At 41.6% G+C, this 27,095-nt stretch overlaps 1 long non-coding RNA gene across 1 annotated transcript; it reads left to right on the top strand.

Moving 5' to 3' along the window:
- On the top strand, positions 1 to 26,573 carry LOC116584845. The gene is made up of 3 exons (XR_004283349.1): positions 1 to 95; positions 192 to 349; positions 26,475 to 26,573. It is a non-coding gene; the product is annotated as an uncharacterized LOC116584845 (long non-coding RNA).
- Positions 26,574 to 27,095: the final 522 nt, after the last annotated feature.

The raw sequence follows: 27,095 nt of genomic DNA, 5'->3' as shown, positions 1-27,095 counted from the left end.
GGGGACATTGCTAGCTGTGGGCAGAGGGCTGTCCTGCGGCAAGGCAGCTGGTGCATGCACAAGTCCACTAGCGCATCGTGTCTGTGGATACCCAGGTAAGGGAGAGGGGCCTCTGAAAATGTGCTGTAGAGACATGAAACCTGCAGGGGGAGGAGATTTTTTAAAATCCTTTTCCTTTTTGTCACTTCCAGAGATTTTCTTGAATCAATGATGGGGCGGTATGGAACATCATTCATGTATCACTTCAGTATATATTTAGTAGCCCCCTGCTGTGGGCCAGGCACCATGCCACAGTGCGCATATGGGGTGAGCAAGAAGAGGTGCCCCCTGCCCTGATCCTGCAGTCAAGGTGAGGAGGTTGCTGTTCACAGTCGGAGGTGGTTGGGGGGTGGTTACACTCAAAATTCTCTTCTGCTGCTGAGAGAATTGTTTCCAGCAAGGTTTTAGAGCTTGGGAGTTCAGCCCTGAAACTGCTTATGATATTGTAAGACCTAGAGGTTAGAGAAGGAACCGGAGGGCTTCCTTCCTCAGATGTCTCTCTGCCTATCTCATTGAGTTCCAGCCCTGTCAGCCTGACCACTCACTCGCCCTCATACCCAGAGCCTCCCCACAAAATGTGAGCCTGGCTCTGGATCCCCAAGGCCCCAGCAGACAGAATTCATTTTGGGTGGACACAGTCAGCCTAAGATGTGACTCCAAGTCTTTAGAATCTGAGATGGTTCCATTGTGGTGGAGCTGAAGGTTTACTCTGCTTGATCTGAGCACACAAGGCTCATCAGCAGTAGGTTAAATAGATTCAGATGAAGAGTGACTGTTTACTTGCTTGAAAGTAGAATCATTACAGTGGCCCAGAAGTCTGCATTTCTCTCTGAACAGTGTGGGGTGACTACAGCATAAGCACAGACCAGCTCTGCTCAGAGAAGGGAGCTCTTCGCTGGGATCCTTGGGCTGATCCCAGCTTTAGAGGGTTTCTGAGTGCCATCCAATCGTATATGAATTTTTTGTGTGTGAGTGTGAGCATATGTGCATTTTTTTCTGAGAAGAGGGTCTGTGGTTTTCATCAGATTTCTGACAGGGTGCGGAGTCTGGAGTGGAGGGGACTTGATTACATTCCTTGGTTCCTTCCTCTTTTACCAGCTGGGTTGGGGGAGTCATTTGGACTCTGTCTTCATCTACAAAAGGGTGAAATAAGAGCACTTCTCTCAGAGGGCTGTTCTAAGTAAAAAAATGAGAAAATCTAAGTAAACTATGAGCTTTGCAAACCATAGACTACTATACAAATGCCTAGGATGACCATGTGGTTCCCCCTTTTTTCCTCCCCGATTCTTCCCCTACCTACAACCTGGCTATCTTCTAGCTGTTCTTCAAGAATCAGTTCCAGAAGCACTTCCAAAAAGGCTTTCCTAGCGCCCAGCTTGCTCTGTCTGGGTAAAGTCCTGCTTCTCTGTGCTCTTACCACCTCACCCCCTTAGCTGACCTCTAATAACACATTTTACTCTATTTCAATCATTTACTGACCTGGATACTGACCTTCTATCCAGACTGCACGTTCCTTGAAGACAGGGATGGTGCTTTGGTTGTTTTCTCTGCATGGCACAGTTTTAATGTCATTTTGTTCAATTGGTAAAATGTTAGTTATTTTTAAATTGTGCTTTAATGAGCTAACTACTAATCATTTTTATCTATTCATCAAAGGCAGACTTAGTTCTTTTTACTATGTGTAAATGAAAGTGATAAAATGGAATCCTTTAAGAGCATCTTACTACTGTCTATTAGGTTGGCCTTCTAGCAAATTAGGCTGAATTAATGAGGGTTCATCTTCCTCTGTTGAGGGAAGCAGGGAATAAGGCAGTTGCATGCTGCAGTATTAGGCTAGCCTCATGCCTGGCCACAGTGATGGTCCTCTTTGCCCACAGAGCAGCCCTTGCCTCTCCAGCCTGTTACCTGTGGCACTGCTGCCCATGGTTAGAGGTGGATAGGTCTGGGCTGGGAGCTGCACAACACTGAGAAGCACCTTTGCTGGCTTCCCCTAGGCACACATTGCAGGGACAACAGGCTCCTCTCCCCCAACCCTGTGCCCTCTGCCTGCCTCTTGGCCCCTTTGTCAGGTACTGCCACCCTCCTTAACATTCTCCACCCCTTTCCTTTGCTATTTGTTGGCGGGTTATTCCCAGTAGCTATGAAGATCTTCCCAGGCTCTTCTCGGCCTCTCCAGGGCTCTCCTCTATTTTGTCTCCTGCTCCCGTTTTAGGAAGTACCCATGTTTTCCATCCTGCCTGCTTTTATTTCTTTTACTGGAGGGGAAAAGGAATTATGTGCTTCCCACTGGCTTCAGCTCAGCTGGTACTAGACGTTGTGTAGACTGATGTAACGTTACCAAGGAGGAAATTATTAAAAGGACAAGGCTAATTTTCTAATTCACACCTGGAAAGCAAATCTGATGGTGCTTGCACAGATCTTTAATGAAATAACATTGTTTAAGAAGTTTCCAGAGAAATTCATCACTAATTGATTTTTGAACTGTGGAAAAAGATAACACAGAGAGATGAGATATTAGTCTCTGTCTGGCCTGACTCCCCCACAAGCTTTCTCTTTGCCTAGTTCTCTTTCCCATGGAAAATCAATAGCAGCTTCCTGAATTGGCCTTGTGGATGGTAGGGCCCACAGGAGGGCCCATGTTTGGATGTGATATGTTTTCTTTCTGCTTTGGTTTTTCTTTGTTTGGGTCCTGCTGTGAGGTCTTGGTGAAAGATGTGGGTTTCCACAGTGGAGCTGGGAAATTCATTTTCTGACTCAAGTAAAAGGCAGCGAATCAGAGAGCAGCAGGTTAGGTTAGGTGTCCTTGAAAGTGGCAGTTCTGTAGTGGGGACACAGGGACACAGCCCTCCCTTCATCCCCAGGGGCTTCCCAGACTACCTTAATCCCCAAGATGGATATATATATATATATATATATATTCTTTGAGGGGGACCACCAATATTACCTCATTCTTGTATTAAATATAAACAAAAGCAGTTTTTAAATTTTGTTTTAAAAATTGACCTGGATATTTATAGCAGCATTATCAACAATAGCCAAATTGTGGAAGGAGTCCAAATGTCCATTGACTGATAAATGGATAAAGAAGATGTGGGCTGTGTGTGCGCGCTATGGAATATTACTCAGCCATCCAAAAGGAATGAAATCTTGCCATTTGCAGTGATGTGGATGGAGTTACTGTATATTATACTAAGTGAAATAAGTCAGAGAAAGACAAATACCATATTATCTCATTCATATGTGGAATTTAACAAACAAAACAGGTGAATACAGGGGAAGGAAGAAAAGGAAAAAGAGGGAGGCAAACCATAAAAGACTTAATGATAGAGAACAAATTTTGGGGGGGGTTGGATGTGGGCAAGGCATGGGCTAGATGGGGGATGGGCATTAAGGAGGGCATTTGTGTTGACCACTGGGTTTCATATATAACTGATGAATCCGTAAATTCTGTTCCTGAAATCAGTATTACACTATGTGTTAACTAGAATTAAAGTAAAAGCTTGAAATTTTAAAAAAATTAAAAATTGACCTGAAACATGTAATCCCATTAAAAACTGAGAGCCAGCTATGCAGAATCAGCTCCACGATAAGTGGCCTAGCCCCTCACATAGCTTGCCGTAATTATCTGTCCTTCCTCTGTAGAGTTTAAGAAGCTACTGTTCCTGAGTGCTGGCTCCTGGGCTAGCCAGAGAGGAGGGCTTCTCTTCTTATCTCCCAGTTGATGCACACATGATTGGTCTCTGAATTTAAAGGAATTATGAACATTGGTAGGACCCTAGATCTCAGAAGAAGTAGTCTTGCCTTACGGGGCTTTCCTCCAAGTGTGCCTTGCAGTCAACCTTAAGGCAGGTTGACTCAGCTTGAGGCACCAGGCATAAATCCAGGCACACCCTCTATTGGGGATGTAGCGGGGACCTAGTTTTGCCATCAGAGAGCTCACCACTAGTGAGATAGAAGAGTCATGATGGGGAGGCTCAAAATGCTATGAAATCCTTGAAGGCAGATAGAGGGCCCAAGAAGACTTCCTGGTGAGGGCTATCTGGGCTGAGCCTGGAAGGAGGGACAGTTGTGGGATGATACTCTTTAACCTTTTCCCCTAGGGAGCCTAATACATCCCCCAGCAGCCCCCACCTTAGCCTTTAATATGGGGAAATCCTATTTATTGTATCATAAGTATTGTATGATTTTTCGACCTTTCTTGTCAATTTATATTTAACTCTACTTTGTACCCATTCCTCATATAAACTGCCATCTTTGCTCTTACTCGGGGGCTACTGGACTAGTTCTCAGCAAAATAACAGTTCCAGAGTTTACTCTTGAATTGCTCTTTCCATTTTAACATTTCCTAATGTGGTTAATACAAGGGCAGGGGATTTCAGACCAAAGGCACGTGAATAAGGGAGGCAGTGTTGCTGACTACATCTCCTTGACTCTTCAGATTATGTTTCAGAAAACCAAGTCTGGTTACTGGGAGGTTAGCTTTGGTCTGGGTGGTCTGGATGTTGGGTGCCTCTTGGAAACCTGGCTGGGTGTGTGAGGGGAGGTGGGAAGCACTGTCTGGCCCACAAAGATCAATGTGGAAGCCTTGTTTTGCCAAGGTGATATTGACTGAGTCAAGAACACTAGATTCAAGGACCATCTCTGCCGTTGCCTATTTTGGACAAGGTCTTGTCCCCCAACTTCCTGCCTCTATAAATCCCAAGAGTAGTTCCACCATTCTGGAAATGTCTGTAATGGGTATATAGTCACTGTATTAGTGTTCTCCACAGAAACAGAGCTAGTGGGATAGCTATGTATCTGTATCTGTATCTGTATCTATACCTCTCTCACAGAAATTGGCTAACATGAAAAAAAAAAAAAGGCACCTGGGTGGCTCAGTGGGTTAAGCTGCTGCCTTCTGCTCAGGTCATGATCTCAGGGTCCTGGGATTGAGTCCCACATCGGGCTCTCTGCTTGGCAGGGAGCCTGCTTCCCTCTCTCTCTCTCTCTCTGCCTACTCTTGGCCTCTCCCTGTCAAATAAATAAATAAAATCTAAAAAAAAAAAAAAAGAAATTGGCTAATATGGTTATGGAGGTTGAGAAGTCCACTTTCTGCTGTCTGCAGGATGAAGAATCAGGGAAGCCCATGGTATAGTTCATTCTGTGTCCAAAAGCCTGAGAAGGAGAAACTCTAATGTTTGAGGGCAGGAAAAAATAGACATTGTAGCTCAAGAAGAAAGAGAACTCATGGTTCTTTTGCCTTTTTGTTCAGTTCAGCAGATTGGATGATGCCCACCCATGTCGGTGAGGACTGCCCACATTCTTTACACAGTCTCCTCAATCAAATGCTAATCTTTTCCAGAAACACCTCACAGACACACCCAGAAGTAATGTTTTACCAGGTATCTGAGCATTCCTTAAGCCATTAACCATCACATTCATTCTTCTTCTCAGGGCAATTTATGGAAACCCATTAGAGTCCTCCTAGGAAGTGCATTTTATCGGGGTTGTACCCACAACCTTATATGACAACTTAGCTTGTGAAATGGTATTGGTAACTATGATACTAGTATGGGATTTTTCCAGTGTACAAGTGTTTTATACCCATGATCACTCTGGGTCTCCAAGTTACCCCTATAAGGTGGCATAGATTGAGCATTTAGTGCATGTACATTAGATGTATCACCCTTTTCAACCCTACAACAGTTCGGTGAGGCAAATATTATTAGTATCTGAACTTTTCAAATGAGGAATCTGAAGCTCAGAGAGCTAAGGTGTTTTGCCTGAGGTCACACAGTTGGTTTCATTCTAGAGCAGCGGTGTGCCCCCCTGCATCTTCTTCGAACCCCTGTAATTCCAGGGACCTCTGAGCTGAGTATGCACTATAACTATGCAGTGACAAAGGGGTGGAAGAGCTGCTGTGCTTTTAGCTCTAAGCACCCCATAAGAACAAGTCACTGCAAAATTCCTATGTAGTTTGGCCACAGGGGCACCATGACCTAGCAGAGTTGTATAAGCTTAGGGGAGGGATGCTGTTCAGTGGAGCAGGGAGCTAAGGGTCTGAACTGGAGAGAAAGCATGAAGAGAGAAAAAGGAAAGTAGCTATGTTATCTGGTAGAGAGCAGTACAAGGGATGGAGCTTTTAGAGCAATTGAAGACAAGTCCTAGTAGCTGAGAGAATGGCTTCAGAGGTGATGAAAGCAACAAGGAATCTTAGGGAAGAGAGAAGGAGAAAATAATTTTTAACTCCTTAAACAGTATAATAGGAAACAGAGAGGGGACATAAGGTCAGTGTCAAATATTTGGAAGACAGTGATGAGCTCTTGTACAGTTCCAGTGAAGGCAGCATACAGAGGACTCTGGTTACATTAGTGCTTTGTAGCAGGTGGGTTTGGTTAGCCTCTAGGAAGGATTTCTTGGATGCAAGGTGTTTTTAACACTGTAACAGATGTAGTCAAGATACTGGGAGTCAAGAGGATATCTGTCAAGCACTTGGGCACCCAGAATTCTTGGATGCTTTTCCTGTGTTTGGAGAATTTCTTGCCTTCTGAGTTTGTGCCTTCTCAAGGGAGAAGGCAGAAATGGGCTTTCCCAGTTTCCCTTGAATTAAGGTCCTCTCAATCAGATGACTCCTGTGCCAGGCTTCAATTAGGAGGCCACTGATATTAGGAAGCAGGTGTCAGGAGGGGTCCCCTCAGTCTAGGGACTAGGCAAAGACATTGAGCATCCAAGGGTAGCTGTGACAGGCTTTCTGGCAGAAACACAGGGTGCACTTTTGTTGCAACCTGTGGTTTCTGTGCCAGTGAGGATGCTGGCAAGGACCCGATGGGAGCAATCTGGAGGGTGGCAAAATTTATTTGTTGTTCCTGACTTCAGGGCCTCTCAGAGATGCTGAATATCCTTTCATGAATTTTTTTCCACTTAAATCATCTACAGAGGATTCTTTTATTTGCAATTAAGAATCTCGACTGGTACCAACAGTCGAGAGAGAGCTTATAGAGTCTCCAAGACTTTTAGGACTATTTAAAGTGCTCAGGGGTCACTTCAACATGATCAGAATCTGTATCAGTTAGGTTCTTGGTTGCAAACAACAAAACCAACTCTAGGTGTTTTAAGCAGGAAAGGAATCTATCAGAGGTTTAGAGATTCAATGGGTAGCCAGAGACCCTTGAAATATGGGAAGAAACCAAGAGCTTGAGTCAGAACCCTGTTATAACAATAACAGGGCATCTGGGCCAGGGTACAACATTTGCTGCACCACGATGCCACTTGACCTTCCATTAGACACCAGGCCTTAGATGCCCCTGAAGCTACTAGGAATAAACCTGATTGTCCCAGCATCTTTATACCACTCACCCTAGCTTCTGGGTTGAGGGTCCCACACTCTGCACTTCCAGGGAGTAGAGACAGGCCAGAATCGCCCCTCTTTGGGCTTGATGTGGGAGGATGGTCACTATACTCCACCAGTATTGTATACAAAAAGAAGAGAAGGGCCATTAGATAGAACCATAGTAGATGTCATAGCAGGGCACTATCCTTAGTTCCTGGTGCTATGAGGTATTGCACTGCAAGACATAAATGGAGGATAGACTCTTAACAGATGAAGACATCTTCATACTGCAAAAATCAACAAAGTGGCAAAACCCCATTTTTTTCTATCCCAATTTTATTGTTTATTACATATATATTTTTTAACATTCTTTTCCTTTGTCTTCATCCCAAAGAAAGTTCTGGGACAGTGGCATCCAGTGCTTTAAGATCCATTCATCCATCCATTTACAAAGCTCTGGGCTTGCCCAAGACAGGTGCTGGTGATGCAGACATGAATGAATAAGGCAGTTTCCGCTTTAAGTAGCTCAGTCAGTGGGGGAGCTGCTGTGAAGCCGACAATTACATGATAAGTTATGTTAGATTTTGTTGTTGTTGTTGCAAGGTAACGAAGTACCCCAAATTTAGTGGTTTAAAGTTAGTTCACAGTTTTGTAGGTCAGAGGTCCACAATATATCTGCTCAGGTTGAAAGCCAGGTGTTGGCTGGACTAGGTTTCTGTTCAGAGAGACCGTGGGAAAAAATCCACTTCTACGCTTATCTTTGTTGTTGGCAGAATATAGTTCCTTGAGGTTGTAGGACTAGAGTTCCCATTCCCATGTTGGCTGTCATTTGGAGACTAGTCTCAGTTCCTAGAGGCTGCTTCTAGGCCTTTGCCATACGCCCTCCTCCCCCCATCTCAGATGTAGAACCTCTTCTTTGGGTTCAATTCCTCTTGCACTTTGAATCTCTGGCTTTCTCTTTTTCAAGGAAACTATTTTTAAGGGGCTCTTGTGTTCAGGTTAGGACTACCTGCTTAATCCCTCTATTTTAAAATCAACCATATAGCATATACAATATAGCATTATGGGAGTGAAACCCATCATATTCGCCATACCAGAGGTTATGGAGGGTGTGTACACGGGTGTTGGAGGGGGGCAGGTAGGAGTTGGATGGGAGATCTTATAGGACATCTTAGAATCCCGCCTGCCACACAAGGTGAGATATACAAAGTGGAGGTATACATAAGGAATGCTGGGAATACAAGGAGGGGTGTTGCTCCTAGCTTTGGGGGTGGGGGAAGTTGGAAAGTCTTTTTGGAGGGGTGTCATCTGCACTGAATTCAAGTTTGATAAGGACTTAGCCCTGTGAAGTGAGGATCGGCCATAAGGAACATCCCAGCTAGAAGGAGTGGCTTCTGGATCAGGGGTGTGACACAGCACAGTGTATCTGACAATAACAAGTATGTGTTGCTAGACAGTAAATATTTTCCAAGGAAAGTAGTAGTCAGACAAGGACCTGGAAAGTTCCAGAGGGGTCAGGTCAAAGAAGGTTTTACTATTCTGATCTGGAGGAGTCAGATCTTTGGGCCCCAGCCTGGAATTTCTGATTTGGGATAGGGCCTGAGAATTTGGATTTCTAACAAGTTCCCAGGTACTGCTGATGGTGCTGGTCTAGGACTGTACCCCGAGAATTGCTGCTCTGGAGAATGAATGGGAGGAGAGCAAGGCTGTGGGCCCAGTTGGGAGTAATGGTGCTAGTCCAGCAGGAGATGTGAAGGCTTTGGCCAGGCTCAAAGCTAGGGAGGTGAGGGTGGAGATAGTGTGGAAGGAATGGGATTGATTTGGGAAAAGGCTTAGGAAGCCAGGCTGGGGTGTGTGTGTGAGAGGCGGCAGGATCACATTAGGGCTGACTCCCACGACAGAGCTAGAAGAGATCTGAGGAGTTTTCAGGTCTAGTCATCCCATTTTTCTGATGGCATTCTGATGCCCAGAGAGATCAAACGACCTCTTCTTTAAGAGCACATGGAGTTGGTGTTGACACAGGATATGGACCCAGATTCCCTGGCCTCCATGACACAGCCTTTGTGAGTTGCTTTGGAAAAAAGAAAGCAAAATACAAGGAAGGCAGCTCCTAGGCCTCCCGGCATCCCCTTGTCAGCCTCCTTCCTGCGGCTCCTGGCTTTCTTTGCCTGCTCCTTGGCCAAACAGGCTTCCTGTAAAGGTCACTGCAGCCTGTGTATAAGAGGAACAGCATCCCAAAATGTAAGGTTCTTGAAAGAGAGGTCAAACTTATCAAAGGTGTTTTAAGTCCCCTAACTGATTTCCTTTCAGCCCTGGGCTCTTGGTTGCAGGAGAATTTTCATGGCTGAGAGAACCTACTAGTGACAAATTTGCTGAAGCGTGGAGACAAGATTGGGAAATTACAGCACGCTCCTTGGATTTCCAAAGGGACAGATACCAAATGCGGACATTCCTTTTCACGCACAAAATGTTGGTGTGCACATGCACACGGTGGAGATCAATCCTAACCCCTAAAGGCCCCTTTGTCTCACTGAAGCGCTTATTAAATGAATCTGTGTTTCCACTGGCGGCTCAGAGCCATCTAGAAAGAGAACACAATGCCATGTCAGTCAGTATTTGTTACTGTCAGAGCTTTCCTCGCAGTCGGCCCCTTGTTTATTGTCTTTTTGGGGCCGTTTTATCCGTTTTCTGTGGGCAAAGTCATTAATCTTCCTCCTGGCTCGGGTGCTGGGCATCCCTGACAGCTGGGGTCCTGGCTTCCTGGGCTGCTGGATAGGGGTACCTCCCAGCCGAGGCCTCATGGTGCTGGCTGGCGCTTTGACTAGAGTGAGGAGTGAGCGGAGCCCTAAAGAGGACTGAGAGGAGGAGGGGAGCAGATGTCTGTGTCTCTCCAAGGCACTGGGGATCTGCGGCAAAGGTCATTCTGTTTTTGAATCATCTACAGTGCACCCTGACACCAAAATACACTTGGTCCTATGCAGAATCACTTGATAAAGAGGCTAATGAAGTGGAAAGATGTCAGCAGAGCTAAGCAGGCCAGGCTCTCGGGGATGCGCCATGATTCAACCTCCTGTTTCCATGGAAACCAGAGAGGCTTGGCTTCTTTCTTCCTCTCCTTCATTTTGGAAGGTCTCTCCTTGGTAACCTTGACCCTTTCACATTGGCAGGCAGAGATAAGGAATTCCATTTTCCCTTATCTGGTCATGGTTGGCTGGTAGACACTGATGGGTCTGTGATGGGGGAGGGGTGCTGGCCAGGGGCTCTGGAGTGCCTTAATTCAAATGCATGAAGTGGAGGGTGGGAGGCGATAGAAAAAGAACACAGTTAATTAAGGTTGATATTGCAGAGAAGGTTGTTTTCTGAATAATAAATTCTATGGGCTTCAAAAACAAGTCCAATTAAAGGAGTGCAAAAAGGAGAGACCGTTGAAGGGCAGAGGAGGACGGGTTTGGTCAGGGGGTGTTTTGGGGGGTGGGTTGGCGGATATTGGCTGCACCTAAGGGGACCTTTCCATGCTGGGATCTTGCTACTCAGAACAAATACTGTTTGATGATAGCTTGTGACATTGCTGGCCATACAAATGCCGTTTGCTTTGAGCAGTGGGGTCATTTGTGGCCTCAGTTAATGCAGAAGGGCTTTGAAGTTGATCCAGATGGGAGAGTTGGCCTTAGGTTGCAGTCAAGGAGAGGGATTTTTCTTCAATTTAGGCTCATAAATGTTGCTTCTGGGCAGGTGACTTCTCCAGCCATGTTGTCCATCACTTTTCAGTTCAAGTGCCCCCTATATCCTTATGTGCTCTGTGTCTTCTGGAATAAATTATTGATTGAGAAAAATCTATTTATCCCTGGCTAGTCAAAACTTTGTGCTCCTTGGTGTTGGTCATCCATTCTTGGATCAGACTGAGGAGGGTATGACCAAAGGCATGTGTTGCTAAAATAGTAGCCCACTGATCCAAGCCTTCCCCTCAATAGTAACTATGGCATAAGTTCTTAGAGAAGGAAGTAGTATCAGGTTCCCTAAAACACCTTTGCTATAAGACTCCTAGCTTAACCTTCAGCTTACAACTTCAGAGATTGAGTGTATACTTTTAAAAATTATTATTGTAAAGTTTCAAGTCTTAGCATGCGTTCTTCCCGTGTAGTAAGAACCTTATTTTACAACTGGGAGTCAGGAAACATATCCATAGGTGTATGCAGGAGCTGAGTGAGATCAAATTTGGCTTGGCTCCCCAGGTGGAAATTCTCCACTGATCATATTCTAACTGATGGTCCGTCGCACTTGGAGCTAGGGTAACCTGACTGGGAAAAGGGCTGGAGGGAGTGACAGCCCCTCTTCTCCAGCTAGTTGAAAAATGGCTTAGAGGAGCATTGAAAGGAGAAGGGCTTTTCCCTAGCTTCACCTAGACTGTGGGCAGAGACTTCCTGTGTATGATTCATCAGTAATGGACTGGTCAAATAAATCATGTTACTTCTATAATGGAATCCAACACAACTATACAAAACCATGAGGAAACTGGCAGCATATGGAAAGCTTTCCAGGGTTGATTATGAAGTGAAAAAAAGCCAGAGCAGAGCAGTGTGTATATTAGGTTTTGACTCCTATTTAAAAAAAGGAGATAAACAAAAATATATCTTTATATATGCTTGATTTGCATAAAGATACTCAGGCAGTGCACACAATAAATAAATACAAAATAAAAATAAAAATGAAATAAATGGCCCATGGAAGAATGGGGTTGAGAAGTAGATGAATGGGTTAAAGGACTGAGAGACTATATACATCAATTTTCAGGTTAATTTTTGAACCATGTAACATTTATTAGCTAGCTCTTTGAAAATCAAATTATAAAAAATATACAGCTAAAATTACAAAATGGAAAATGAAAATATAAAAAAGGGCAGGAAAAGCCAGTGAAGTCTCCTTTAAAATATTTTTGCTTATATTCTTACTTTGGGAATTCGTTCTCACTTTACTTTCTTGTTCCCGCTTGTTTGTTTCTTTCTTTTTTGCCTTGTTAGAGAAGGGATTTGATATGACTTGGTGAAGAAAAAGAACACAAAACACAAAACTGATTTTTAGAAGTTTTCCTGATTCACCTTTCACATGCCTGTGTGAAAAAAAAGTTCCCTCCTCCCCACCAAGCAACTATAAAACTGGGTAGCACTATCAAAAAACAACCATTTAGCTTACTGGTAATAGAGAAAAGCATTTATTCATGAAAATGATTGAAGTTTGGGTTAAGAATTGTAGTCTGTGGTAACCTTGCGTGGGGCTGCTCCCATCACTCCTCTACATCTACAAATAGTTTACTAAATGTACGTAGGGAAGGCCATAAAAACTAGCTGTTTGTTGCCACTTCCAGAAGAGGCTTGCTTGATTTGGACCATTGTCAATTAAAGTGGTGATCTTGGCAGTAAGAAAACAGGGAAGGCTAGTGGCTTTGATAGTCTAAGTTTGTGGGTCTCTTTGGGACATGCAGTGAACTAACATACTTATTAGAAATTTAACGGGAGTTTCTGGGAGTGAGACAACCATAATAAGCTTGATATGTTCTCTGCATACCCTGGGTTGATTGAGGCTGTGCATATGAACAGAAGAAACGGGAGTGAGCCTAAGCCATCTGCACATTCCTGACCGATAGCGCCTGGGCTCATGTACTGAGGAGTACGTGAGACAACCTGAGAGGGCCTGGCAGGAAGTAAACTCCAGGAGAGACTTGAAAATGTCCTGAATTTTGAATTCAGGACTCACACACCGATCCATCAGCAGAGAATGGAAGCTTTCCTGGCTCAAGGTATATGAGCACAACCTGTAATTAATCCGTGGTTGAACAGACATCAGAATGAACTTTAGAAAGAGAGAGTAAATTATCATATGGTTTCACTTATTTGTGGAACATAACAAATAGCATGGAGGACATGGGGACTTAGAGTGGAGAAGGGAGTTGGGGGAAATTGGAAGGGGAGGTGAACCATGAGAGACTATGGACTCTGAAAAACAATCTGAGGGTTTTGAAGGGACGGGGGGTGGGAGGTTGGGGTACCAGGTGGTGGGTATTATAGAGGGCACGGATTGCATGGAGCACGGGGTGTGGTGCAAAAATAATGAATACTGTTATGCTGGAAATAAAAAAAAAAAATTTAAAAAAAAATGAAATAAAAACGTCGGAACAAAACTGGGCAGAGACATCAGAAGCCAGACACTATGGAGAAGACAGACTTCACAGACCTAGGCTAGGCAAGTTACTCAACAGAGAATCAGACAAATCAGCGGTAGCAACAGTAATCTTTAGGGTTGAGGGGAGATCAGAATCTAGGGTTGTGAGAATATATGATTTAAAATGTCCAAGATTCATAAAAAAATTATGATACATGCCAATAATCAAGAAAATCTGACTTATGGCATAGAAAAATAAAGCAGCCAATAGAAACTGAGTTTCTCTAGATGCTGGATTTGATAGATGAAAACTTCAGATTAGGTGTTTTAAGTACTTTAAAATAACTAAAAGAAATCACACTTAAAGAAGTAGACAAAAGTAGAATAACAGGATTTAGTGAAAACTGAATCTTAAGAAAAAAATGGCAATTAAAAAATTTTTATTTGATGGGACGCCTGGGTGGCTCAGTGGGTTAAGCCGCTGCCTTCGGCTCAGGTCATGATCTCAGGGTCCTGGGATCGAGTCCCACATCGGGCTTTCTGCTCAGCAGGGAGCCTGCTTCCCTCTCTCTCTCTCTCTCTGCCTGCCTCTCTGCCTGCTTGTGATCTCTGTCAAATAAATAAATAAAATCTTAAAAAAAATTTTTATTTGAAAGTATAATAACTTAAATGAAAGTTCACTAGAGTGACTAAATAGTGGAAGAATGAATCTGCACATTGGAGGTAAATAGAAAGAAATTACCCAAACTAATTAGCAGGGAGAAAAAAGGTCAAAGAGGAATGAATACAAACTCTATGACCTGTGAGCCAACATCAAGTGTATCAACATACATGTAATGGTTATCTCAGAAAGAGAGGAAATAATGATAAAAAACTTCCTGAATTTGATGAAAAACATTAATTTACGGTTTCAAAAAGCTTGGTAAAACCCAAGCATAAGAAAAGCAAAGAAATACACAAATAGACACATCATTGTATTACTGTTGAAAGCCAAAGAAAAGAGAAAATATTGAAAACAAAAACAGAAAAGCAATTTCTCATGTACAGAGAAGCAATACGAACACTAACTTCATCAGAAACAATGGAGTCTGAAGATAGTGGAATGACATTTTCAAAATATTGAAAGAAAAAGTTTCTAAAGCAAACAAAAGTATTCTTCAAAAATGAAGGTGGAATAAAAACATTCCCAGATAAACAAATACTGAGAGAATTTGTTGCTAGCAAACCTGCCTTACAAGAAATACTAAAAGAAATCCTTTGGGCTGAAAGGAAGTGACAGCAGAGAGCAACTTGAATTCACAGAAAGAAAGGAAGAGCTCTGGCAAATGGTAAATGTTTGAAAATTAAATGACATACTCCTACATAACCCATTGGTCAAAAAAGCAATCTGAAAAGGACGTTAGAAAGAATCTTGAAATGAATGAAAATAGAAAGACAATGTATCAAGGTTTATAGTATGAAAATAAAGCAGCACTTACAGAGAAATATCTAGCTCTAAATGCCTATATCGAAGGGGAAGAAAGGTCTTAAGTCAATAACCTAAGCTTCTCAGTTAAGAAATTAGAAAAAAGGTAGAGTAAAACTAAACCCAAAGCAAACAGAAGGGAATAAGTAATAAAGGGCAAAGTGAAAACCAATGGAATAGAAAATAAAAAGTAAATGGGACGCCTGGGTGATGCAATCAGTTAAGCATTTGCCACTGGCTCAGGACATGATCCCAAGAGCCTGGGATCCAGTCCTGTGTCCAGCTTCCTACTCTGCAGAGATTCTGTTTCTCCCTTTGCCCCTCCTCCCACTCGTTCTCTCAGTCTCTCTCTCAAATAAATAAAATCTTTTTAAAAAGAGAACATAAAAAGTAGATGAAACAAAAAGTTGGTTCTTTGAGAAGATTAAAGAAGTTGAGAAAATCTGTATTGGTTTTCTATTGCTTCTATAACAAGTTTCTACAAGTCTAGTGGCCTAAAAAACATCATTTCATTTAACTTATAGTTCTGGAGATCAGAAGTCTAATATGAGTCTCAAGTTGTTGGCAGGGTGAATTCCTTTCTGGAGACCAGATCTTACCTTTATACTGAAGCCAGAGAGACATAAAAAGAAAGGGCTTCTATCCCTTGTGAACATAAATAAAAACTTTGAAGCAAAATGTTAGCAAACTAATTTCAGCAGTATATAAAAAGTATTATACATCATGATCAGATAGCGTTTTTCTAAGGTATGCAAAGTTTGTTTAACAGCTAAAAATCCATTAATGGAATACATGATAGTAATAGAATACAAGGCAAAAACTAGATGATTATCTCAACAGAGGTGGAAATATCATTTGACAAAAATTCACCCTTTCGTGATCAAAATACTACACAAAGTAAGGGAACTTCCTCCACCTTCTAATGGGAATCTATAAAAAACTTACAGCTAACTCCATATTAAATTCTGAAAGGCTGAATTCCTTCCCCATAAAATTGAGAATAAGGAAAGGATGTCCACTCTTGCTATGTGTGTTCAGTGTTGTACTGGAGGTCTTAACTAGTATAATAAGGCAAAAATGAATGAACAAATGAATGAGTGAGTAAGTGAATGAAGGCATCTAGATTGGAAAGTTAGAAGTAAAATTGTCTTTAGTCATAGATGGTATGATCTCATATATAGAAAATCCTAAGGAATCCACACAGAAACTACTAAAACTGATAAAGGTTTAGCAAGGTTGCAGGATATAAGATCAATATATAAAAGTTAACTATGTTTCTATATATCTTAGCAACTAACAATCCAAAAAATGAAAATCATAATATCTTTCATGAAAGAACCAAAGAGGATAAAATACTTAGGAATACATTTAGCAAAGGAGTGTAATATTTGTTCAATGAAAACTACAAAACACTTCTTAGAGAAATTAAATTATATCTAAATAAATGGAGAAAAATTCCATGTTTAGGAATTGGAGGACTCAAGATTGTTAATATCTTAATTCTCCCCTAATTAACCTATGGATTTAATGCAGTCTCAATAAGCCAGCAGAATTATGGGGAAATTGACCAGCTAATCCTAAAATGTATATGGAAATACAATTTTGAAAAAAAAAAAAAGAAGAACCAGATTGTAGGAGTTGATTTGTAAACTTAATATATAGTTATAGTAATCAGAATACTGTGGCACTGATATAACTATAGGTATATAGATCAGTGGGATAGAACTGAGTCTCTGTACGTTTCTAGCCAATCGATTTTTCAAAAAAGGTGTTAAGATAATTTAATGGGAAGAAGAATAATCTTTTTACCAAATGGTGCTGGGACAACTGAATAACCATCTGGAAAAATAAAAATGAGCTTAGACATTTACTTTACATCATACACAAAAAGTAACTGAAATGATCAAAGACCTGAATGTAAGAGATAAGCTGGAAAACTTCTAGAAGAACATAGAACATTTTTGTGATATTAAGTTAGGCAAAGAGTCCTTAGATATCATATCAAAAGCTCAAGGCAAAAAAGAACAAAAATGAAAAATTGGATTTCATTAAAACTAAAACTTTTTCCATTTCAAAAGATACCATTAAGAAAATTCAAGGACAAACTACAGACTTGGAGAAAGTATTTGCATAATATATATTTGATAAAGGACTTATATCCAGAATATGTAAAGAACTCTTAAAACTCAGTAATGAGCAGACAAGCCAATTAAAAAATGGCCAAAACACTTTAATAGGTACTTCACTAAATAGTACATACATGTAGCTCTGAAATGCAAGAAAAGATTATCAACATTATTAATTAGGGAAGCACAAATTAGAAACACAATGTGATACTTGTACAGCATTACTAGAACAGCTAAAATTAAGAAAGCAGATGATATGAAGTGTTGGCCAGGATGTGGAGAAACTAGAACCCTCATACATTGCTGGTGGAGATTTCAAATGGTATAGCAACTGCGGAAAATGCTTCAGCTTTTAAAAGATTAAAAAAATTTTTTTTACTCTGTGACCCTCATTTCTATTTCTAGGAAATGAAAACATGTGTGTACACAAAGACTCATATGAGAATGTTTATAGCAATATTATTCATAAAATAGCCTCAAACTGGAAACAATCCAAATGTCTATCAACTGGTTATCAAGGAATGGTTAAACAGAAGTGGTATATTCATACAGTGGCATACTATTCAGCAATGAAAAGAAATGACCTACAATGTGGATGTTATGTTGTACGCTATCACGTAGATGTTAAGTGAAAGTGAAAGAAGCCAGTTGCCAAGGACTTCATGTTGTATGATTTCATTCATATGAAATGTCCAGTTAGGCAAATTTATATAGGCAGAAGGCTGATCAGTGGTTATCTGGAATTGAAGGTGGAATGGGGATTGATTACAAATGAGTTTGAAGGAGGTTCTCTGAGTAATGAAAATGTTCTTAAGCCAGATGGTAGTGATGGTTGCATAATTCTATGAAGTTATTAAATATTATTGAATTATATGCTTATAGTGGGTCAGTTATATGGTATGCAAATTATACCTCTGAAACTGTTTAAAGAATTCCTGTCAAAGAAAAAATAAGGGTAGAGGAAATGAGATAGTGATATATAAAATGTGTTTTGTGAAAGCCTCTATCTCAGTTAACCAAATGTGTTATAGTTTTACTAGTCAGAGCATGATCAGAGATCTGTAAAATCAAAGCCATTGAGAAACAACTATTCTTGCTATTGAATCCTGAGATAAATTTCTTTTCCTGAATTAATTTATTAATTTATTCATACATATTCATTGTGCCTCGGTTATATGCCAAGCACTATGTTAGGTTCTGGTTATATAGACGTGAACAAAACAGTCATGGTTCTTACCTTCCTGGAGTTTTGAATCTATTGGTTTCTCCTAGGTATGGTTCTTAAGCATTTTGAAAACACAGGTTGGATTTTTAACTTTTTTTTTTTTTTTTTTTTTTTACTTAATATTATACCGGAAACATCTAATCTTATCTTTAAAGCTCTTCATAAACCTTATTTTTATTTGCTGCAGCTTTTACTACAACATGCCTTGATGTTGAACATTTAAATTGTTTCCAGTTTATTGTTATTATACATAATGCTCCAAAGAATTTCTTTGCAAATGAATCTTTGTTTTCCTTCTTTTTCTTTTCCCAGCTAGAATCTCAAAAGAGATCCTGGATCAATATTTTAAGTATAGGTCTTGATATATAAGGTCTTGATTCTCATTGCCAGTTGTTTTCTGGAAAGGTGGTTATCAGTTTGCAAATTCCAGAGGTGGTGTTGGTAGAGGGCTTGTTATTTCCTAAGACATTGGGTTAGGCTGGAGGATGAATCACAGTCCATAGGACTTAGCCCTGCTCTCAGCTATGGGGAGTGGGCCCTGGTCATAGGCATTTAGTGCTCTCAGAGGAAACCTCAGAACACAGATCTTTTACCAAAGGCCGGGTTCATTCCTGGCTGAGATCTGTCCTCTCTCAGGCTGCAGAAAAGTGGCTCGATCAACAAGACCCAGGCCTCAAAACAAAACTCAGAGTGGGTGAAGGCAAACTGGCCCCAGTAAGGAGGGAAGAGCATTATGGATACCTGCTCACATTAAGCCTAAGAAGATGAAAAGAAATGACAGAACAACAAGGCAAACTGAAAAGTCAGTTAGGCAGAAAGTCAGGTGTGGATATGGAAAAGTCAGGTGAGATCTGGAAGAAACATAAATCAGGGGATAGAAGTAGCTTCCACATGAATGTTTTCCTTTAGAGAATAAATTAGTAGGAATGTAAATGTGATAAAACAAGAGCTGAAAGATGAGAGGATAAAACTACAGAATGAGTTATAAAAGGAGACCGCAGACCTGGGAGATGAATTCAAATAAAGTAACATAAAATAGCAAGGAATAGAATAGACATAGCTAAAAACTGAATTAATGGAGTGAAGGGAAAGCCGGAGATGATCATACTGAATACAGAGGGAAGAGGAAAAAGATTAAATAATTAAAAGAGGAAGTGAGGCAAAGATGATTCAGAATAAGGTAATGGGCGTCCCTGTCATAGACAATGCAACAAAGAGGAAGAATTCAGAGAACATGCAAATCTGCAGATCTGGTGCATGTGGTGTACCACATGCCAGGACAAACAGATAGAGAATGACCCTCATTAGGAATTTTTCTAGGTTAAATTATTGCACTTGTAAAGAAAGAATTCTTCGGGTATCTAGGCACAGATTAGTCCCTGCCAGTGGGAAAGATTAGGTTGTTCTCCGAGACGCCATAGTAACTTTCAAAGATGATGGAGCAATGTGTATAAAGTTCCGAGGTTTAGAAAGTGAGACCTAAGGAAAGTCTGTGCAGCCAAGGAGATGCCCATATACAATGCAGCCTTAAATATGAAGTTGCAGCTGGGTATGAGCCCTCACTTTATCTGCTTGCATGAAGCCAGAGCTCTTTGGTAATGGGATCAGGTTTGGTCAGGTGAGCAGTGGCATAGAATGGAATAGAATGCTGCTATTACAGACTTAGGCCTGGTAAAGCCAGACTGAACAGCGGAAGTTGCAAGTTGGAGCAGGGAAGGGAAAGCTGGAGGAAGTGTGAGAGTATTATCATCGCCACGCTGTTAGGAGCAGTGATTTAGTCTATATCATTTTAAATTCTAGTTTAAAAATAAGGCTGTAATCTATTAATGGTTTTCATACGATTTAAAAATTTTCTTTAACCTTAATTTTTAAAAAAGATTTATTTATTTATTTTAGAGAGAGAAAGAGAGAGAGAGAGAGAGAGAGAGAATGAGAGTGCATGTATGCAGGGGGAGGGGCAGAGGGAGAAGGGAAAAGACAATCCCAAGCAGACTTCCCATTGAGCATGGAGCCAGATCGCTGGGGCTCCATCCCACGACCCTGAGATCATGACCTGAGTTGAAAGCAAGAGTCCGATGCTTACCTGACTGAGCCGCCCAGATGTCCCTAACCTTAGGATAATTTTTAAGAAGTTAATATCTCTCAGGGGTGAAAAAACATTTGAGGTACTATAGATATTTCAAATTTTCTCCAGTTTCTTCCTCTTTTGTTAAGTTTAAGAAAATTACTAAATTTACAAATTAAATCACAAATTTTCATTTATATACAATTATCTCATTTTTGGAAATCTCTGGCTGTCTCTCTCCCCATCTTTCCTTTTTTCTCTTTCCTAACATCTGTATAAATATAAATAAAGGTGCAAGGGTGATCACAAAATATTAACACTGATTATTTCTTTTTTTAAGATTTTATTTATTTATTTGACAGAGAGATCACAAGCAGGCAGAAAGACAGGCAGAGAGAGGGAGGAGCAGGCTCCGTGCTGAGCAGAGAGCCCTATGTGGGGCTGGATCCTAGAACCCTGAGACCATGACCTGAGCCAAAGGCAGAGGCTTAACCCACTGAGCCACCCAGCTGCCTCAACACTGATTATTTTTGATTGATGAGATTCCTAATGATTTGTTGATTTATTTTTTATACTTTTCTGTATGTCTCACATTTTAAAATAATAAATATGAATTATTATATAACATTTATTATTTTTCCAAATGTTATATATGCTCTTTGCAGAAAATTTGAAACATACAGATAAGAAAAGGAAAAAACCTGCCTTCCAGATACATTTATTTATTTATTTATTTTTAGAAGATTTTATTTATTTATTTGACAGAGAGAGACACAGCGAGAGAGGGAACATAAGCAGGGGGAGTGGGGGAGGGAGAAGTAGGTTTCCTGCTGAGCAGAGAGCCCAATATGGGACTCCATCCCAGGACGCTGGGATCATGACCTGAGCCGAAGGCAGAGGCTTAACCCACTGAGCCACCCAGCCAACCCAATCCAGATACATTTAGATGTATCTAAATGGCCTGTTCTCTTGGTGGTTGCCAATGAGCATTGTTTCTGGGTATTAATGCCTTTGTGTAGACCTTTCACACACTGACACTAGGCTTGGTCATGTGTGATCGTTAATTTTATTTGTCACCTTGGCTAGGCTGTGGTGCCTAGTTGTTTGGTCAGACATAAGTCTTGGGGTTGCCTGGGTGGCTCAGTGGGTTAAGACTCTGCCTTCGGCTCAGGTCATGATCTTAGGGTCCTAGGATTGAGCCCCACATCAGGCTCTCTGCTCAGCAGGTAGCCTGCTTCCCCCTTTTTCTCTGCCTGCTGCTCTGCCTACTTGTAATCTCTCTCTCTCTCTGTCAAATAAATAAATAAAATCTTAAAAAAAAATAAATCTTGGTGAGGCTGTGAAGGTATTTTTTTCAAAGATATGATTAATATTTAAATCAGATCAGACTTTGAGTATAGCAGATTACTCTTTATATTGCGGGTGGGCCTCATCTAATTGGTTACAGGCCTTAAGAACAAAGACTAAGGTTTTCTGAAGAAGAAATTCCCTTCAAGATCACAACATGGAAACGCTGCCTGAGTTTCCAGTCTGCTGCTTTGTGGAATTCAGACTCAAGACTGTAGCAGCCACTCTTACCTTAGCTTTCAGCCTAGCCTAAGGCTTCAGGCATGTGTGTGTGCAGGTGCATGCACATGAGAAGGTGTGTACACACACAAATCCTGTTGGTTCTGTTTTTTCGGATAGCCCTAATACACCATGTGACTATCTGTGGCTAATGGGATATTAGCAAATGTAACACTAGCACAGATTTAACAAATGCTTGCATATTCAGGGTTATTCTTTTGGAACACTTCTTCTTGGGAATGCTGAACTACCACGTGAAAAGATCTGGCTGCTCTGTTGGAGAGAGAGACAGACAGAGAGAGATGGAAGTTCAGGCAACCTCTGGCTGTTCTAGCCATCCTATCTGGGGCACCAGACAGGTGTCAGAAGCCCCCTTTGATGTCCAGCCTCAGTCGTGCCACCAGGTGATTGCTGCTGGTCAGGAAAGACCTCAGGAGAGACCAGCAGAAAAACTGGCCAGAGTCATGAACGAATACCTGGTTCTTGTTTGAAGTCACTAATTTTTGGGGTAGTTTGTTACTTAACTTAATATAACTTAATATAACTACAATTACCATTTTGGCACATGGAATTCTTTTAATATAATTTGAACATTTTAATAAAATTGGAATTCTACTCTGTAATTTTACATCATGCTTTTTTGATGACATTACGAATAGTTACCATGTTACTAAGAGGTTTTTTTAACCTCAGTTTCAGTAGATGGCATAGTTTTTTTTCCTGTTTCCTGTTGTTGCACATTTTGATCATTTTTATTAATATAATATTTAAAATTTAATATGATAACTATTTTGCTATTTTAAACAATATTATGATAATTGTTCTTGTAAATATTACCAGAACCACCCATCTGAGTGGCTTCTATATTCCAGACTCATGAAAACTGTGTGAGAGAATATTAAATGTTTATTATTTTAAGCCATTAAGTAATGGTATAAGTCTTTATGCAGCAACTGGTAGTAACTAATACAGGCCCCATTGGGACTTTCAGGTTTTTCATCTTTGAAGTAGGAAAACCTGCCACATGTTTGCTTCCTTGTAACCCAGCTGTTAACACTGACTGACTCTACCAGTATTTATGGAGGAAGAATTTAAACAAATATACCACATACGCACTTCTTGGGCCTTTTCCTTCATAACAGGGTCTTCGCTGACTGCCCATATCCTGACTACTCATTACTACATATTGGGGCTCCAACCAAGTGTTTAACCTGCACAGATACCAGGCTCTTATCTCCAACTGTCCACTTCCTATCATCTCTTGGATGTTCCTCATCTCCTGCTGTAATCTTTTCCTCTCTTTTTGTCTTGACTGAGAGGTGGGGCTAGGTTGGATGTGGAGTAGGGATATGACACTGTATTAGTTATCTATTGCTGTATAACTGATACAGTTTTAGAATGTTGGTGAGGTCCAGAGCCAAAGAATTCTTGAGACTCTTTGGTGCAGAAAGTGATTTTGTTAAAGCATGGGGACAGGACCCTTGGGCAGAAAGAGCTGCTGCACTGGGAGGGGGCTGTTATGAGAAAGGGCCGATTGTTTGGGAGTTGGGGGAGGTAAGGAGAAGGGAGCTGTCCAAGAGGACATTCATATGCTAAAGAAGACTCCGGATGCTGGAGGCCTAGCTCTTGTCAAGCTTACCTTGTTTCCTTACTTTCTTCCCATCCCAAGTCCTTTTCAGTGTGCTGCAGATCATAAAGAAATCTAATTTTGTTTACATTCCCTTCTGCCTCTGTTTCCCACATCACTCACAGAGGGGAGGGTGATTTTAGGGCTCCAGGAAATTGAATCTGTGGGTCTCTGGAAGTTAGGCTATTGACAAGAATGCTTTTTTTCTTGGAAATCACGAAGACATCTGTAAACGGATTGAGACTCCTGTCTTGTAGGAATGCGATCTCTCTCAGTTAACCATTTGTTTTTCCCTTCCCTTAGCTTTTGGGCAGCCAGGAGAACCTGAGGAATGTCACACGTACCCCACCAGGGAGCGCGGTGGGAGCTTGCTGGGTGTCTGCTTGTGCTTTGCCCTCAGCTTGCCTTCTGCTCCTTCATCATAACAATTTACCCCAAAACTTAGTGGCTTAAAACAATAAGTGTTATCTTGCCCAGGTCCTGAGACTCAGGAGTCTGGGAGTGGATTATATGTGTTTCTAGCTCAGAGTCTCTCTTCCAGTAGCAATCAAGAAGTTGCCTGGGACTGCAGTATTTCAGAAACTTGCTTGGGGCTGAAGGACCTGCTTCCAAGATATCTTCCTCCCCTGGTTGTTGGCTGGAGGCTTCAGGTTTTTGCTTCCTGTAGGAAGGAAGCCTCCATTCCTTACCATAGGGACTTCACCAAAGAGCTGCATAAGAGTCTTCCCAATGTGGTAGCTAGCTTCTGCTGGAGGAAGTGATCCAAGGAGCAAGGGAGAAACCACAATGTCTTTGATGATCTAGCCTTGAAAGGCACATGCTGTCACTTTGCCCACATTTTCTTGGTCATACAGACCAACCCTGGAACAAAGTGGGAGGGGATTATGTAAAGCTGTGAATGTTGGGGTGGGCTAGGGGTTGTTTGGAGCCATCTTGGAGATTGGTGGTCACAGACACTGTTGTTAGGCCAGTGGTTTGGGGACTGAGACAACTGGGGCTCCTACAGGGCTTCTAGGCAGTTGTGTCTGGACAGAGTGTTTGAGGCCAGATCACTTAATTGAGATAAGATAAAATGAGAAGGGGGAGCCAAGATGAGAGCCAGTATGGCATAAGGGACCAAGTGAGTAACTTTGTGTACTTAATCTAAACATGTGTGTATGAGAGTTCCTTGTGAAAAGGCTCAAACTGAGAAAGACCTTAAGAGAGGTTTGTGTAATCGTGGCCATCACCACTGCAGGAACTTGCTTCTTTTTCACTCACTTCTTGCTTCTGCCCGACCCCAGTAACTTATTGGCAGTTCATAACTACATCCTGCTTCTGTCTGTTCTTTTCTCACGTTGTTCCCTGCATGGGGAGCACTATCTTAGTTTGAGATAGGCTAACACACTCCTTGAGACAAGGAATTTTGGTCCAAATAGATGATTTAGATGACGGTCCTGTGAGATACTGGACATGGGGGAAGTGCATTGGTAAGACGTAGGGAAGTAAAGGCAGTCAAGCCAAGTTACCTGAACAGGCGACTGGCTAATCCCTCTGGAGAACTCTGAGAAGTAGTATAGAGCAGTGAAGAACTGGGCTCTGAGTTACCTTACCTGAGAGATGAGATTCCACCAATTTCCTTCTGTCACTGGTTGAGGGCTGCTCTCAGGAGGAGTTAATTCTCTGGCATGCTGGCCTGGCACTCGAGCACGCAGAGCTTATATGGTAGAGAGAAGAAGCCCTTGGCCCCAGAGTTGTAGGAGCTGGCAGTTGGCAATTGGAAGCTGGTCCTGCAGGGAAAAGTAAAGTGCCAAGGAGATATGGGAGGGGGACCAGTAGCATTTTTTGTGAGTACCTTTAGAATTCAAGTTAGATATTGCCTCCTTTGAGAAGCACTCCATGGTCCCTCCTTTTCTCTCCCCCAGTGGGTTGGGTGCCTCTCTGCTTTGCTCCCTTGTCACCCATCCCTCACTGCATTGTCACTGTCTGGATCTGTCCTGATAAACTCTGAGGTCACTAGAGATATGGACCAGCTCTCCCATCTCATTGTCTCTGTGGTGCCTACAAGAAGACATGGCCCAGAATCTGCCACATGGTGGGTGCTCAATAAGTCCTGAGTGAATGAATGGATGAGGAATTCTCATTTGAAATAGTATTGGTTATTCTCTATGTATTCCTGCGTTTAAAAGCTTTAATGTAAATTATTACCATTTCTACTCTAGTGGGCTTATATTTAATGGGAATAATTTCCTACGGAGGGGTCTTCAGGTGCAGGAGAAGCACTGACTTGTTTATGGGGTACCAGCTGGCACACTGGGCCCTGGCTGATTCACTGCTGAGCATCCCCTCTAGATTCCTGGAGAAAAGCGGGGGAAGTGGCTGCCATGCAGCAGTTTTCCACCTAGAAAACCCTCATGTGGAATGACGTTAAGGGAGGAGGAATGGCAAGGTTTGTGGACAGATCAAGAGTGCCCCAGAGATCCCATCCAGTCTCATTTTAGGTAGTCATGATTTACTCATTGTCATAGTCACTTAGCACTCTGGGAAGGAGGCATTGTCTCTGAGTAGAGCACAGTAGTGATGACTTGGCTGCTATTATGGATAATAATTGTGTTTGCTGTCTATGCTGCCTGAGCTTATTCGCGAGCATTGTTACCACTGCTATAATTTTAAATATTTTAATTAATGGTACTTCCCTGTGCTCCTGCCTTGAGGCTCCTTAAGCAAAATGAGCAATTAAAAAAAAACCACAAAAAGCAAATGAATGAAAATAAAAGAAAGGGCATTTAAAAAATCATTCTGTTCTTACGATGTTTCGGGCTTGAAAAATGTATTCAGCTGTCTGCTGCAGGCAAGAGAAAATTCTCACTACTTCCGCCTGTTATCTTTTGCTCCCATAGTCATCCGTCTCCTGTAGCTGCTGAGTGACATGGAATATACATGAAGTATCACCAAGAAGAACAGGAGAGGAGGAAAAGGGAAAAACTGCACCCAGCAAACCTGCAGCCTTGTGCTTTTAAAAGTACGTCATTATCCTTGATCATCACCATCAGTCATTATTATCAATTACTTTTATACTTCGCCGATATTATAGATATCACTGGGAAGATACCAAAGAGCTGGTGTCTCTCTCTGAGCTCCTTCATTCCAATGTCAGGGAATGTGCTGCTGTAGCGAGCAGCTCTGCATCTTTCAGTGTAGTAACTGGAAATGGTTCTGGCTGAGCAGTCACAAGCCTCAGAATGTTCTGTGAGGCTGATGGGTGAATGCATGAGAGAGGCTAGTAGGGTAGGGTAATCTGAAATGTTAATGTGTTATTTGCACGATGTAGGAGATACGAAGGACTAAGAGGTGAGATTTCCCTCTGCATCTCATTACCAATATGAGCTCTCTGGCCGGGTCAGGATTCCAAACTCAGGACGCTCGCTTGGCCTGCATAGCTTTGACTTCCAGAGTATATTGAAAAGGTTTGAATTAGTAGCCAATATTTAGCAATGGAGGCATTAGACATGAAAATCTAGTTTCCAGTCTTTCTGAA

The sequence above is a fragment of the Mustela erminea genome, chromosome 1 (assembly GCF_009829155.1).
Source record: "Mustela erminea isolate mMusErm1 chromosome 1, mMusErm1.Pri, whole genome shotgun sequence".
Taxonomy (NCBI): Eukaryota; Metazoa; Chordata; class Mammalia; order Carnivora; family Mustelidae; genus Mustela; species Mustela erminea.
Note: the sequence above shows the minus strand (reverse complement) of the source record. Positions and strands in the feature narration are given on the sequence as shown.